Raw genomic sequence first — 16,261 nt, 5'->3', positions numbered from 1 at the left:
TCATCTCAACAGCATGGATTAGTACCCCACAGGGATACCATTAGTCATACTAATACAGCAATTGCTGAATTTAATGTGTAGGAGAGATTCGATAAGGGGATTGGTATGATTCTATTAGGTTCAGAGAAAGCTTTTGACCGGGTAGTGTAGGACTGGTTGTAAGAAACTATGGGGGGTTTTGGTGTGGGGGATGGGGTCATTAAGTGGGTACAATCTTTATATAGGAATCCCATTTTGAAGCTGTTACATGGAGGGAACTATGCGCTGCCTTTTTAGATCTATAGGGGCACCCGTCAGAGTTGCCCGCTCTCCCCACTACTATTTGCTCTATACATAATGCCATATCTGAAAGCTTTACCACTGAACAAAATAATTCAGCCAGTGATGCTTGGAGGCTGTGAGCTTAAAATGACAGCTAACACAGATGACATTGCTATTGACTAACTATTAGTCTACAACTATATGTCTGTGCAAAGTTGGATCTCCTTTTCAATGGGAAATTTGCTCTTTATGAATGGCAATGCGCTATCTCACAAAGAATTAGTTCAATTCAAAAACCACCCCTCCTCATGTTCATTAAAGGTAGGTGGGTCGCGAAGGTTTATCATTCTAAAAGTAGGCCATGGTTCTAAAAGTTTGGGAACCTCTGTACTATTGTGCTCAAGCTGTGCCCAGAGGTCTGTGTTAGGTCAATGTTAGGTGACTCTTCCTGCTACGTCCTATCCGTACTGTGCAGAATTATTCATAGTGGAGGAATCAACACAGGGGGAATGGAGCCTCCTGAGAAAATACTAGCAAAACATTTTCCCCAAGGAGAAAGCCCTTCCCCATGACCCCCACCAAAAACAGGGGTAAGCTATTCTCTTACCATTATGAAACTGATACCTACCGAAAGTAGGGGTAACTGTTCTCTCACCATTATCATCTATTGATTCAATCAAATATATGTCCATTCTGTGAATGGAAAATAATCAGACAACAGTTTGAAAGTGCCAACAAACGTCCATGTTTATGGGCATTATCAAACGTCTAAGGCAAACCATGCCTTGGAACGACCTACACCCATTAATTGAATGGGCTGTACGAGTGTGACTTCTAGGCTGGCATTCTTTTAAAGCAATTTATGCCTAGCAAGAACCCCTATTTAGATTCTCAACAGTGATCCAGCTGTTTGATCTCTAGATATGAATTATAGTGTTATGGAGGACGCATTTGTCATACGGTTCCATTTCACTAGATACAATTTTATAGCTTTATGGACTGTGAGATATACTAAGTAACCATCACTGGAATTTATTAGTGCTACAAATCATCTTCAGCTGTTAAATGATGAAGCCAATGCAATTAAAGTGTTTTTAAAAAGCATGCTCAGATATGAGCTCCAAGTCTAAATGTGTCCAATTAGTTTGAGTAATGCTCATTTGAATTTGTTTTTGAATCATTGTTTCTTTTTGTGTTTGATGAATTAGCACGATTACTGCTGCTGCTAAATTGTTATAATATGTTTTAGAAGTAGACAAGTGTGTCTGCTCTGTCTTTGTAAATGGTCTTACTTAACAATAAAAGGGTGACTCAGATGTTGTGTCACTGTGTCTGTGTTGGCACAGGCACAACCTCGCATAATTTTCAATATTTGAAAGTATTTTTTTCAAGGTTATCCTTCTGACGCTAAAAAGTAAACCATATATTTCTGAACATATTTTTATGCAAAGCACAAAACAATGAGTGAGGAACAAATAATAAATGTAGGGGTGCTAGGCAATCATCATCTGTGTAAACAATACACCTACAAGTGTGTACAAATAATAAATGTAGGGGTGCTAGGCAATCTTCATCTGTGTAAACAATACACCTACAAGTGTGTACAAATAATAAATGTAGGGGTGCTAGGCAATCTTCATCTGTGTAAACAATACACCTACAAGTGTGTACAAATAATAAATGTAGGGGTGCTAGGCAATCTTCATCTGTGTAAACAATACACCAACAAGTGTGTACAAATAATAAATGTAGGGGTGCTAGGCAATCATCATCTGTGTAAACAATACACCTACAAGTGTGTACAAATAATAAATGTAGGGGTGCTAGGCAATCATCATCTGTGTAAACAATACACCTACAAGTGTGTACAAATAATAAATGTAGGGGTGCTAGGCAATCTTCATCTGTGTAAACAATACACCTACAAGTGTGTACAAATAATAAATGTAGGGGTGCTAGGCAATCTTCATCTGTGTAAACAATACACCTACAAGTGTGTACAAATAATAAATGTAGGGGTGCTAGGAAATCTTCATCTGTGTAAACAATACACCTACAAGTGTGTACAAATAATAAATGTAGGGGTGCTAGGAAATCTTCATCTGTGTAAACAATACACCTACAAGTGTGTACAAATAATAAATGTAGGGGTGCTAGGAAATCTTCATCTGTGTAAACAATACACCTACAAGTGTGTACAAATAATAAATGTAGGGGTGCTAGGAAATCTTCATCTGTGTAAACAATACACCTACAAGTGTGTACAAATAATAATGTAAACAATACACCTACAAAGGAATAAAACTCCACACATGTTCATTCACTTAATCCTTATATCGAAAAGGCTGTGCAGTCAGGAGAATGAATTGCCAGGTTCCCCGCCTGTCAAGAACAGTAGCTGAAATATGTCATGGGAGGCTTTTCAGTGCTTACGTTGTGCAGGTTTTAGATGGTGGGGACCAGCAATCATTTTTACGGCCAGGATATATTTTTCATTATCAATTTTTGACCCGGAGCCAGAGAGGTAAAAGCTGAAAAGGAAGTAAAAAGAGGGTGGGAAAGGGTCGAAACCAAAGTAGAAAAGGACGCTGTAGAGAAAGTTAGAGAGAGAGTGAAGGATGAATAGAAGAAGAGAAAGATAGAAACACAAAAAGAGAGAGAAGGAGGAAGAGAAAGTTAAGTAAATAATTGTTGAAAGCTGGAATGAAAAAGAATCTGCATAACATAGGCTTTGGTAGTCAGCAACTGCAGCATTGAGCAGCATCTCCTAAGAACATTTTTGGGACCAAGCACTTTTTATTTTTTACTAATAAGACACTGTCTAAATTCTCACCTAGTTGAGCAAGCAAACAAAGAAGGTATGAAGCACCGGCCCTTGATTGCTAAACGCTAAGCATTGATAAAAGATATGTACCACGGATAGTTTCGGGGTGCAGGTTGGAGCTAGAGGCAAGCCTTGAGAATGAGTGCAAGAGGGCACCCTAAATTGTGGTTGGGTACTTCTCAAAGTCTTACACCTGACAGTAGAAAGCACGACCCAGTGTCGCTATTGTAGGTTCCTGGGTAACATCACTAGGATCCAGTGTCGGTGTGGTGGTGAATTCCATTGCGCCTACCAATCATTTTCAAAACAGGCAATTTTGGGAATTACAAGATTGCAGGCAGTCTTGTCGAACAATAAGACATATAGGCGCAGATTTATGTCGGACTTGTGCCACGTTTAAGCCGCCGTTGCGTCACGCAACGGCGGCGTAAACGTGGCGCATCCCTGCGACCCATTTACAACGTGACACATCTAGGCAGATGCGTCACATTGTAAAGCCCTGCGCCATATGTGGGCGTTCCGGCGCAGGGTGGGCGTTCCGGGGCAGGTGCGCCTCGCTAAAGTGCCTGCGTGATATCTACAAGATTTCACACAGGCACTTTTAGGCCAATGCTGTGTCAAACCCTGCGCCTGCTTGAAGCAGGCGTAAGGCTTGACGCAGCATTGGACAGATAGGGCCCCCCGGAGCATTGCTGGAGCTGCGTCGCGCTTGCGACACAACTCCAGCAATGCGCCGCCTTTACGGCACAAATGCGTCACGCATCTGTGCCGTTTTTGCCCCATGGTGCGCCGCATTGTAAATGCGGCGCACCATGGGTGGCGGAGCTGTAGCGCACAATAACTGGCGCATCCCTGGGGATGCGCCAGTTATTGTAAATCTGCCCCAGAGTAATTACAACAGTCCTGACCCCAATGTAAAGGATACAATTATAACAATTCAGAAATGAAATGACAACTCTTTCACGGGGCATCATATTGACTAAACAAGAAACTACATGTAAGTTTGAACCACTGTTTACAAAATCAGACCGTAAAAAACATTCGAGTTAAATTGTTGTTTACATGAGGATTGAGTACAAGAGTAATACTTTGCAGGCGATGTGCACACGAAAAGGATCTCTTGCAGACCACATACTGACAATCTTACATGCATCTACTTTGACTTTCTATGCATCTGGTAGCCTCCTGAATCGTGAAAGGTCAAAAACCAAATAAAGTATTTTTTTTGGTCCAAACCATCCATGCCAGTGCTACTACACACTCAGGAGAAAGAGGTAATTTTGTTAACATAAAACAAATGAGATTCGGTGACACTGAACACTTGTTACTGACACATTTCTTTAGCGGTTGTCCCTTCAGACTATACATGGAAAGTAAAGATTTAATTGTAAATGTTGATGTGATAATTATCCTACTTGTATATAACAATAACACCATGAATGCTCGAGCAAGAGATATTATGTGCACGTATTCCATATCTTCAGAAAACGAGTCCAATGTCTGACCAGTGGCATCTAACTACAATTGGCACTACTTCTTCAGGTCCTACCGCGATTCAAAGAGTGTCGGGTGCACCAGAAATGTGTTGAAAAAGCACATACCCACATTCATTCAATGCTCTTCCATTACATTATTCAAGTAGCAAAAATAATAAAACATGCCTTTGTGTGGCATGTGTAGAAGACATATACATTGGTAAAGTCTTCAGACAAGACAGGTGCTATATAGGCCACTTAGTGCATGAAAGACCACTGGTCATAAAGGACCAACAATTAAAATAATTTCTGGAACTCACAGTTCCTGGTTAAAAGGACCTCAACCTAAAGGGAATGAAAAGGATAGCAGAGGAAATATTAGGAACCGTGAGAAGAGAGGAGACGAGAAAGCGTATAGACCAAGGAGAAAAAAGCATCTCCCTAATTGACATGTGATGTAGACCCATGTAGGGGAATATACTAGGGAAAAGTTAAGATCAATTTTGGGAGAAAAGCTGGAGATATAATTGTAGAAGAGTAGAATTAAATTGCAAAGAACTTGGAAATTCAGTTTCAGGGACGCTCCTCTTTCTTTGGAATGAATGTCAAAATTCAAATTTAACTGAACAACTAATGTATACATTTACTGAATGATTACGCCTAACTGGTATTGGAAAATATGTGGAAGATATTGACTCGAAATTCAAAGTGATGAAAGAAGGAACATCTAAAGATGACAACTTTATGGTTTAGTGGTAGAAGGCATTTCTTGTTAGCCAAATTGAAGTGTTCACAGAACAAGTTACTCAAGTTTCACAATTTCGTACAGGCAGCTGTTAGAGAATCACTATGAAAACTGTCAGAAGTCTATTGGAAAAAGGAAACATCTAAATGGTGTAGAGTGGAAAGGGGAAGGGAAGGTAGGGTCTGAACAAAATGTTTTAATAATTCCAAACCCTCAGATTCAGCAAATCTGAGGGTTTGGGACCACTAAACACTTTTTGAAATATATTAAATTCAATTAGCTCATTGCTCAAAGTGCTTTATTCGATAAAAGACATATCTTAAAAGCATAAATACACACATTATTCCATAAGCTTAAAAACATTTTGATAAAACATCCTTAACGCCCTTTGAAGAATTCTAAACAATTATAAAATACATATAAACTATCCTGGCAACCCAAATCCATGAGCAGGGGGATCATAGGCGTGCTCTGGGGGAGCGCCATTAAGTCCTTAAAGAACTTATTTTCCGATCTCGTCAACAAGTCCACGTTGCCCAATCCCCATAACTCTGCGCCATTTAGAGCAGAGGTCACTCCCTTGGCCTTGTATATAGCTACCACAGGGGCAATAGGCTTAGATGTTGCGCAACGCTGTTCTCGAAGGATAGTCCCCCCTACTCTTTTATGGCATAATAGCATTTTCTGCAGGTGGGATGTCAACTGCATGTTATCAGAGATGCGAATGCCCAGATAATCAAAAACTGTAACCCTCTCCAATTGGACATGATTCAGGACAGGGGCCCTAATGTGGTTTTTTTGAGGATTTATTATCAGGTATTTGGTTTTATCTGTGTTTATCACCAGGCCTCGCAAGGTGCAGAATGCTTGGAAGCTATCTAGGAGGGTCTGTAGGCCAACAGGGGACTTAGAGATAAGCAGGGTGTCATCGGCGAACAGGAGAGTTGGAATTTTTTCGCCGGCCAGGGATGGTGCATCAGATGGAATTTGCAGTAGGTGCTGCACCACCCCGTTCACGTATAAAGAGAACAGGGTGGAAGCCAAAACACATCCCTGACGGATGCCCCTGTTCACCGGAATTCTGCCAGTCTTTTGCCCCTGCGGGCCCCACCTTACTTGCGCGAAGTTGCCTTTGTGCATCCTCACTAGTAGCAGAAGAATATACCGGGGGATCCCCATTTCCAAAAGAACTCCCCACAGGCGCTCCCTAGGGACCAAGTCGAAGGCAGTCTTTAGATCTATAAACGCGAAGTAAAGACTGCCCCCGCCCAGGATGACTACTTTCTAATAAATAAGAAGCAGGTGAAATGCCTTCTCTATGGTCCCTGTTCCTGATCGGAAACCTGCCTGGTAATCAGAAAGGACTTTACTCTCATCTATCCATTGTTGGATTCTCTGGAGGATCACCTTCCCTACTACTTTTTGTGAGGAGTGCATTAAACTTATTGGTCGTTAATTGGCAGGGTCGTCCCTATCCCCCTTTTTGAAGATAGGGACGGCCTCTACCCCTTTCCACGACTCAGGGACCTGTGCACCATTTACCATAGCATTAATTAGCATAGTAATGACCTTTGCCCATTTCTGCCGGTCAAAACGGATGAGGTCTCCTGGGATGCCGTCAGGTCCTGCTGCTTTGCGGGGGACAATATAGTCAATTGCTCTTTCTACCTTCTTTTGTGTGAAGGGATAAGTGTTGGAATCCTCCATAATTCCTGGGTGGTTTAGCACATTGTACTGCAAAGAGATATTCTGGGAACATGAATACAGTTTCAAAAAGTGGTCAAACCACCTTTGGGCAGATATATTACAAGTTATCAAGGTTCCATCTGGCCTGTTCCTTTCTCTAATGATACTCCAGAAAAGTCCTGCATCCCTCCCCAAACTTGCCTCTTTCAGTGCTTCCCAGTATTGCTCTCCCCAGTCCTTTTTTGCTGATACTATAGCCCGTTTATACTCGCTCCTGGCCCGTTTTAGTTGGTCTACCTGTCTGGACTTGATTGCCTTAATTACCAATGATTTCTTTTTGCGGCACTCATTGTTGTACCAGCCTTGTTTGGCAATTGCCAATAGTGGCTTCCTTCTCTGTGCTGATGGGGTCTGGATGAGGAAGAGGTCTCCCAGAGAGGTGATCATATTCTGGAAGATTTCAGAAACCTTAGACAGGGCAGGTTGGTCTGATAGATCGGCCAGTGCTGTTACTAATATTTCCTCAATACCCTTCAGCTTGCCTTCGTCTAGAGCAATTCTAGACCATCTCAGGCGCCTTCCACAGTTGGATGGGTGTACGTCTTTAGTTGACAAGGTTGGAGCCACAAGTTTAGGATCTCCAATATTTAGCCACAATGAATCGACATGGAGCGATAGGGAGTTGTGGTCACTATCGGTAGTAGGGAGGACTTCCATATCTTTCATTAGCTGACAAAGTTTAAAATCAAGAAAGATATAATCTATTCTAGAGGTATAATTCACTCTGTTGAAAGTATGGGCCCCCATTTGATCTGAAGATGATCTGCCGTTTACTGCTCTCAGATCAAATTCGACAGCCAGGGAGTTCAGCTGTATGGCTCGTTGCGACCACCTCTTTATGGGCGGTAAGTTAAGAATTGGGATGCCCCTTCTAATGTCCTCCTTGTTAGTGTCCAATATATCTTCGGCAGCAAGGGGCTCGGATGTACAATTCATGTCCCCCGCGACGAAAACATGCACACCACTGGGTCGTTGTCTGAGCATTTTTTCCAAGAGACTAATCTCGGGTGAAGGAGTTCCTCCTTTCGTTCCACAGGTATATATATTATAGATATCCAATTTATTGCCCTTGTGCCCTTTGCTTAAGGACAGGGCTAGGATATCGGGGGAATTACTTTGGATCTGTGTCATCTGGCAATCCAACAAAATGCTCACCCATATTTGAAGCCCGCCCGAGAGGTGACCTCTGCCTGATTGGGAGGGTACTGCAGGAAGGAAAAAGGTAGTATACCCTACTTTATGATGTGGAACCAAGCTCCAAGTCTCTTGAAACATGCAAATTGCGTGGGTCTCAATGAGCTCGTTCCAGTCGGGTACCTCTAATTTCTGCAAAATTCCAGCTAAATTCCAACTCAAAATCCTCAAATGGGATGCATCTAAGGCCAGTCCTACGTGATTTAAGGGATTACCTGATGAATGGCTGCCCACCTCCCGGATTGGTTCCATAATAATATTTGTCTGGCTAGAGTTAGCAGGACAGGAAAAACTTCCAACCCCATTGAGTTTACCCTCAAGGGATACAATCAGGGAAGATGGGACCAGGCAAGAGCCTGCCTTGATGTTTACCTGTTGGCCCCGCAGATCCTCACATGAGTCTGCTCCATCTAAGACTATCACACGGTTTTTCTTACTGTTCATTAGCTTATAAGAATCGTGTCAGTACATAGAGTCAGCCCCATACGGGTTAAAATCAAAATGGGCATTGTGAGGTGTTGCATGCCAAACTGGGTGGTTGCTGTGAATATGAATATCCTGCCGCCACCCTCCATAGAGAGACTGGGTAGCATACATTTGGTGTGGGTACACTGGTTGGGGATAAAAGTATCCCAGGTCACAAGTTCTAATCGCACTGCCCTCCTGGCAACCCTGTTGGGAACATTTGAAGCCTGCAACTCTAGCATCTCTAAAGTTTACTATGATGCAATCCCCTGGAATATCCTTGGTCCTATTCCCAACCCAATGAGTTCGTCTCACATGGAGGACCTGGCCATTCATATGGGGTTGCAAAGGTCTATTAACATTTAGCCAGTGGGTTGTTTTATTTTTGAGTTCTTGATAGTATTCCCGCCTGCCAGGTTCTAGCTGCGGGACTCCAGTCAGGACCACTACAAACGGCGAACACTGCGGGGGAAGATTGATATGTCTAGTAGTTTGTGCTGAGGGGCACTAACTTGCTTGTCTCCTGGCGTTGCACTAGGCTACCATTATCTGGTATAGATGGTTTGCTCAGATTATTAGCAGCTTTGGGGCTATGAGCAGGAGCTTGCTGCGAGGCATCTTTCGTCTTTTCCTTGCGTATAGTAGAAGGTAGGGATTTGCTGGCTCCCTTCGCGCTATTCCGCACATTATTTGCGGCTCCCAAAGTGACACCAGACTGAGGTCTGTGGATAGTATCGGGGTTTGCTTTATCCTGCAACGATACGGGCGTATTTACAGAGTCCAACTCAGGCGTCTTCCCCTGTTCAAAAATTTCATTTCCCAGTCTAGAATGTAATTTAATCAGAGTTTTAAGTGAAAAAAAGTTGTCAAGAGTCACTTGTTCAAATCTATCTATTCTCGTTGTTAGTACCTTCACCCTCTCTAGTATCTGGAGAACAAGAGATCTTACAACATGCTCAAATTGGACCAGAGGGAGGGTCTGTAATGTAGACTCTGTAGGGATAGTAGGGGTTGGTGGTGCAATAGTTGGCTCTAGTCCTTCACCAGGAGATGTGCTAGCTTTCGATGTAACTGAATTTATAGCTGGCTTGGCTAAGATCCCCACCCTCCCCTTTTCCTTATCCTTGTTGCTGCTGTTACGGCCTACGACCTTGGGTTTTTTATTAGGTTTCTGGCAAACTCCCTTCTGGTCACTACCTGTTCTCTTTCTTTTACTCAGGGTGTTATTACTGTTGGACCTAGGGGGGTCAAGGTTCACAATGAGATTTTGAGGGCTCTGGGCGGGACTTTTGGGACACCCTAGGTCGTGTTCGCCATGTTCAATAGTTGTACTATCCGAGGCCGATAGGTCCAGAGGGTCCTGACCAGATGTATTGTCAGGTGTGGCAGCGCCCTCCGTCTCCACCTCCTCGATAGTACACTCAATAGAGACATCATTAGAGTCTAAGCCAATGTCAGTCTCTAGGGTAGGGGTCGGCGAGGCTGCTAACGCCAGTAATCCTAGCGACGAGCGCTTGTTTGTTAGTAGCTTGGTTGAGATCCTTCGCTCAGTAATAGCTATTTCTTTCTCTAGAACAGAGAAAGCCCGAGTTATAAAGTTGTCTAGTGTACCGCAGACAACACTCCCTCCCCCGCCCTTTTTCCCTTACTTGCTCGTGTGGACATTGGCATTTGGAGAAGAGTCCTAAGGAGATGGGTGTATGTAGCCTGTTGGGACAGTTGAGGAAATGGAACACAAGTACAAATAGGGACTAGGTACTAAGCTTACAGAGTGAGCAGTGAAGCGGAGTAGCGGTGTAAAACCTTAGAGGGGTCAGCCTTGGACGGTCCCGCCCTTGTCCCTGGGATGCTCCCGGGCAGCGGGCGCCGGATTTGATGATATAGTATGTGAGGTGACCGTGGTCGGGGCTAACCGCCGAACGCGGGACCAGCTGGACTAAGTCGGGCAGGTACTCCTGGTACATGGAGTCCCTGCTAGCGTTCAGCGAGATTCTCACTAAGCCCACATGCCCGTCCCCTGCTGGATGGGGCACTCTCTCCAATGTCTGAGACCGCGAAGCGGCACCCGTCGGAGCGGGTGCTGCGAGGTGTGGAGTCCTAAGCAAGTGTCCCGAACAAATGTCACCTTCCATGAGCAACAAAGAATGGCAGGTAATGGCGTGCAACGGCAAGCCCAACAATCCAAAAGCGATCCCACCTTCCAGTAGAGCACAGGCAGGTTTTATGGCAAGCAGGTGTGGGCGGGGCTAACCGCCCAATGCGGGACCAGCTGGACTAGGTCGGCAGGGACTCCTGGTACTTGGAGTCCCTGCTAGTGTTCGGTGAGATTCTCCCTAAGCCCACACGCAGGTCCCCTGCTGGATGGGGCACTCTCTCCAATGTCTGAGACCGCGAAGCGGCACCCGCGGAGCGGGTGATGCGAGGTGTGGAGTCCCGAACAAGTGTCCCGAACAAATGTCACCTTCCGTGAGCAACAAAGAATGGCAGGTAATGGCGTGCAACGGCAAGCCCAACAATCCAAAAGCGATCCCACCAATTTAATTAGCAATTCGGAAACATTTTTCAGAATCGTTAAATGAATTTAGGAAACAATAAGAAATCAGTATTTGGAAGGGGCTTGTGAAGGCAGTTCCTTCCACACGCAAATACTATATGGTATAAATGTTTTGTGACTGAACTCCGGTTGCAAAACATTAATATTTTATGAGCAACTCAAAGCAGGGGGTAACCTAGTCACAAATTGGAAGGGACCCTTCCCCTATGTGATTGTTGACAAAATTGTATTTTAGGAGTAGGTAGCAGTCTCTATAGATTCAATGCCTTCTCCTAAAAAAGATTTGTTTTTTTTACGCATCCCATTTTCCAATGGGCTGTGATTAAACAAAAAAATAAGATTTTCTACCTGGGAGAGGCGTTGTGAACATTTCCCTGACCGAAGAGGCAAGGTCCATTTTCCACCTAGCCACACCCGCTTCGCGGGTGCCGCGTCGCACGGGAGTACGAGGAGCATCTTTCACCAGCAGTAGGAGCAGGAAGGCGGAGGCAAGGGTGAGTGGCTCGGCGGGGCTGCGAGCGTGCGGGGACTCCAGTGACCAGGAGTCCCTGCGAGACCACGGACACAGCATCCGGTCCGCTCTCCCCGCTGGCCCGCCCCCCGCCTTCCTTGAGAGTCATAAGGCGACTCCTTCAAGCACCTGTGGGGCGATTTTCTACCTGGCAGAGGCGTTGTGAACATTTCCCTGACCGAAGAGGCAAGGTCCATTTTCCACCTAGCCGCACCCGCTTCGCGGGTGCCGCGTCGCACGGGAGTGCGAGGAGCATCTTTCACCGGCAGTAGGAGCAGGAAGGCGGAGGCAAGGGTGAGTGGCTCGGCGGGGCTGCGAGTGTGCGGGGACTCCAGTGACCAGGAGTCCCTGCGAGACCACGGACACAGCATCCGGTCCGCTCTCCCCGCTGGCCCGCCCCCCGCCTATCACGTCCCCTATATATCATAACTTAACTCCTGCAGCGTGGGACGCAGCTCGGGGCGAAGACCGGGCTAAGAGCGGGCCGTTTGAAGCCGTTCGAGGACTGAGCGGACTGGACTGGCCCACCCTCTTTCGCCATTTTCACGCCTCGTCCACTAAGCATACATCCGCTAATTAGTTTCTGTTGTTACTCCACTTTGGCTGTTTTGATAGGTGACTACCCCTTGTCCTAAAAGACATGAGTACCAGGGTAACACGGAGTAAGGCCTCCAAGGCTGGCCCGCAAATCAGTGGCCCCATGGATGACTTTATTACCCGTACTAATATAGCTATCGATCACGAAATATCCAAACTCCAAACTCGGGTCTCTTTAGAATTGGTAGCCGCTAGAAGACTGTCCCAAGTTATAGCGCTTTCTAAAAAATCCTCCCTAGGCCACATAGCTGCTTCGGTTACCCCGGAGCGCCCTACCATCCCCCATTGTGTAGTTACACAGGCTGATGTCCATCGGACCTCGATTCGCTCCATCCCAGCCTCACCGGTAGAGCACCACTCTAACGCAGACGAAGCTAATCTATCGGTTGCTTCCTGCGCTCAGAAGCCTATTTCTAACACCCAGGTATCCCCGTCCATCATTAGTGGTAAACTACCCAAAAGAAAGCGCCGTGCACGTTCTGCCTACTCCCGTAAAAAGGCGAAAATTGCAATCCCACAATATCTATCCTTGACAAGAGTATTGCCACCTATCGCAAAATTAGAGCAAAACCCAAGGTCGCAGCCCCCAAGGGAGGGAGGGACTGTGGAGCTAGATGCCACCTCCCCTACCACCATTCATAAGGTTGAGGGCTCACAGGCTGAAGGGTTGGGTAAGAATGAAAGGGAATTCATAGATCTGGTCTGGGAAACCTTAAAAAAACTCCTTTCCCCTCTTGACCTCAGACTCTCAAGAATAGAAAACAATTTGCTCGAGATGGAAAAGAGCATTATTGCTCTAGCCACTCTCGGCTTGAGAAGTCTTGAAAATCAGGGCTATCCTACAGCAGACCCAATTCCACTAACCCCTACCACCCAAGCCCAGAATGTCCCGCCCTCAGTCCCAGCCACTATACGGCCGATTCCTAAGCCGAGGACTGTGGCCGTGGACCTAATTTCCACTACCACCAAACCTAAGGCTCCCCAACGGGCTCTCAAGCCTCAAATAGGAAAGCCCAAACCTGGCGCGCACCCTAAACCCATTCCGAGTGAAGTACAGGACCCCCCCAGAAAGGACAACTTTAGAGGGGGGTACATCGACCTTCCTCCAGAAGCCAAAGACTATGTGGTAGTATTAACGGGTGTCCCCCAGATTGGCGCAGGCCAATACGAGAATCATTGGTCGCTGAAAAACAAGATTATGTATTGGCTTAATGTGAACAGACCAATCCCTAATGGCCGGAGAAGCAGAGTCCTGATGGTTCGAAGAACTCCCTGGGTGGGCCCATCAAAGAAAACCAGCCCTGGGGACTGTATAGTGGTGACCTTTGAGGATCCACATACGGCGCAGTTCATCTGTTCCTGGCCTGGTAGTGAAGGGTCCCCGGTTATACCTAGGCCTCTGTCCTTTTTCTATCCACCGCGCCCCCGAGACACCCTGGCGGACGATTGGACTTTGGTGCAGCATCAACCATGGAAGAGCCACTCTAATACCCACAATCATACTCTTCCACACTGGAATGGCCTCCCAACCTCAAATAGATATGGTGGCTTGGAAGAGGTAGATTGACTCTCTAGCCAGCATGACAAATACCAACTGGGAAAACCACTATCACTACCTACGCCAGGGCTAACCGAATCCTTACCCTCTGATCCCTTAGTAGGTTCACTAGGATCTGTAAATAGTGTAGCTATTGAGGAAGGGATGACGGTTCCAAATACTTCAGACCTTCAAGGTTTGGAAGACCAGCCGGATCTACTCAGCATGACTCCTCGACCACCAATTCAAATGGTCCCCACCGAGAGGACGATGACTGACATAACCACGGCTCCCAATTACCAGCAGTCTGAACTTTGTGTAAGGATCTCTAGAGGGGCTGTGTCTAATTCTCCCTTGCCTACTTTTCAACCTTTCCAGCTTACCCCGGGTGCGCCGTTGATAAAGATCTTAAGCTGGAATGTGGCTGGGCTTGCCCGCAACTTCGATAATCCTGAATGGATTGCCTTCCTAGAACCCTACAGCATCTGCCTCCTGCAGGAAACCTGGTGCCAAGAACCCAGACACAGAGTAGGTTTTACAACCTACTTTGTTCCAGCCATTCAACAACCTGGCTCCAAAGGTCGCCCTTCCAGCGGTCTTTTGATTTGGGTCAGCATCGCTCTAAGGTTAAGTGTTACCCAAAGGTCTACTAAATCTCCTGACCTTCAATGGATAACATTACATCGTAAAGGAGGGAGGAATTTAGAAGTCTTCAATATTTATTTGAGGGGTTCCAGTGGTGGGACATCACGTCTAACTTCAATAGGCCTAAGCAGCGATTTAGCTTCCTGTAACATTGACTCCTATGTCCTTCTTGCTGGCGATTTTAATTGCTGCTTTGAGCCATTGGCTAGGGAAGATATTTTGGATACCTTTGAAGAGGACTCAAGGAGAGGTATCCCTATCCTAAGCCTTGACCCGATCCCCAAATGGACACAAAGCGCGATAGATATCAACGCCCTTTGCCTTGAACACAATCTGAGACCAGCCAATGGTCGCTCTAAATCGGACCTTATGGGAGCTCATACATACAACTGGACGGGGCGATCTTCCAGAATCGATTTCATTATGCTTGACTACAATCTTTGGTCTTTCCACCAGGACATGGAGGTCATTGTGTCTTGTGACAGTGATCATAACCCACTCTCCCTATCGATTACTTTTCCTTGGCAGGATGGGTCCCAAGTCACTTTAGACCATAAGTGGAAAACATCACATGAAATCGTTTCCTCAAACTGCGGCAGGCGCCTAAAGTGGGCAAGAGTCTTGGCGGACGAAGCAAGGATGGCTCAAGCCGGGTCCATCCTGGTAGAGGTGGATTCCAAGCTTGATGCCTTAAGCCCCTCTACTAAAAAGACCCTACCACTATTTACAGAGACCATAGCGGCTTTGAGTGACTTGTTTATTATCTCCCAATCCAGTACCAGGGTGGGTCTGAAAGGTGTCTCCAGGGCCAGAGACAAGTGGTACTCCTCTAAATGTCGAGCAGCGAAGGGGGCACTTATCTCTGCAGTTAAGAACCAAGAACCTATCAGAATAAGAGCTGCGAGGAAACTCTATAAAAAAGCTGTGGCAGAAGCAAAAGAGGCTCATGATCTAAACTTCTGGCGGGAGCTAACAGAAGCAAGCACTAGGAAAAATGCCAAGGAGTTTTGGGATCTGCTAAGAGCGAGGGACAAGCCTATCGACCAGCAGCTAACCTGTAATATCCCCGGTGATGCATGGTTGGATCACTTTTCAAAGCTGTACTCTGCCCCACTGGGGGCATCTCACCATGTTCTGGCTCCCTTACCTTGCCCCGCAGATGATCTTCCAAGTAGCGATGGTTTATTCTCTAGACAGGAGGTAGAAAGGGCAATTAAGGGCATTGTACCCAATAAGGCTGCAGGCCCTGACGGGATTCCAGGCGATTTGCTAAAGTCTTATCCAGCTTGTTGGAGCAAATTGATTGCTTCTCTCCTAAATGAGGTCCTGTTGGGAGGCTCTTTCCCTGATTCTTGGAGGGGTGCGGAAGTGGTCCCTATTTTTAAGAAAGGTTGCAGGGACGATCCGGCAAACTATCGCCCCATTAGTTTGCTGGATTCAACCCAAAAAGTCGCGGGTAAAGTAGTACTGACCAGGATTTTGCAGTGGGCAGAGGAAAACCAGATTTTGTCTGATCTCCAAGCAGGCTTTAGAACGGGGACTGGCACCATTGAGCAGACATTTCGCCTTCTAATGATTTATTGGAAAGTAGTGGTGCTGGGAGGGGGCAGTTTGTACTTGGTCTTTATAGACCTGCGTACAGCCTTCGACCTGGTCCCACGAGCATTACTGTGGAATGTCCTCAATGGGTTAGGCTTACCGCCTTAC

This window comes from Lissotriton vulgaris, chromosome 12 (assembly GCF_964263255.1).
Source record: "Lissotriton vulgaris chromosome 12, aLisVul1.2, whole genome shotgun sequence".
Taxonomy (NCBI): domain Eukaryota; kingdom Metazoa; phylum Chordata; class Amphibia; order Caudata; family Salamandridae; genus Lissotriton; species Lissotriton vulgaris.
This window is presented reverse-complemented; position numbering follows the sequence as displayed.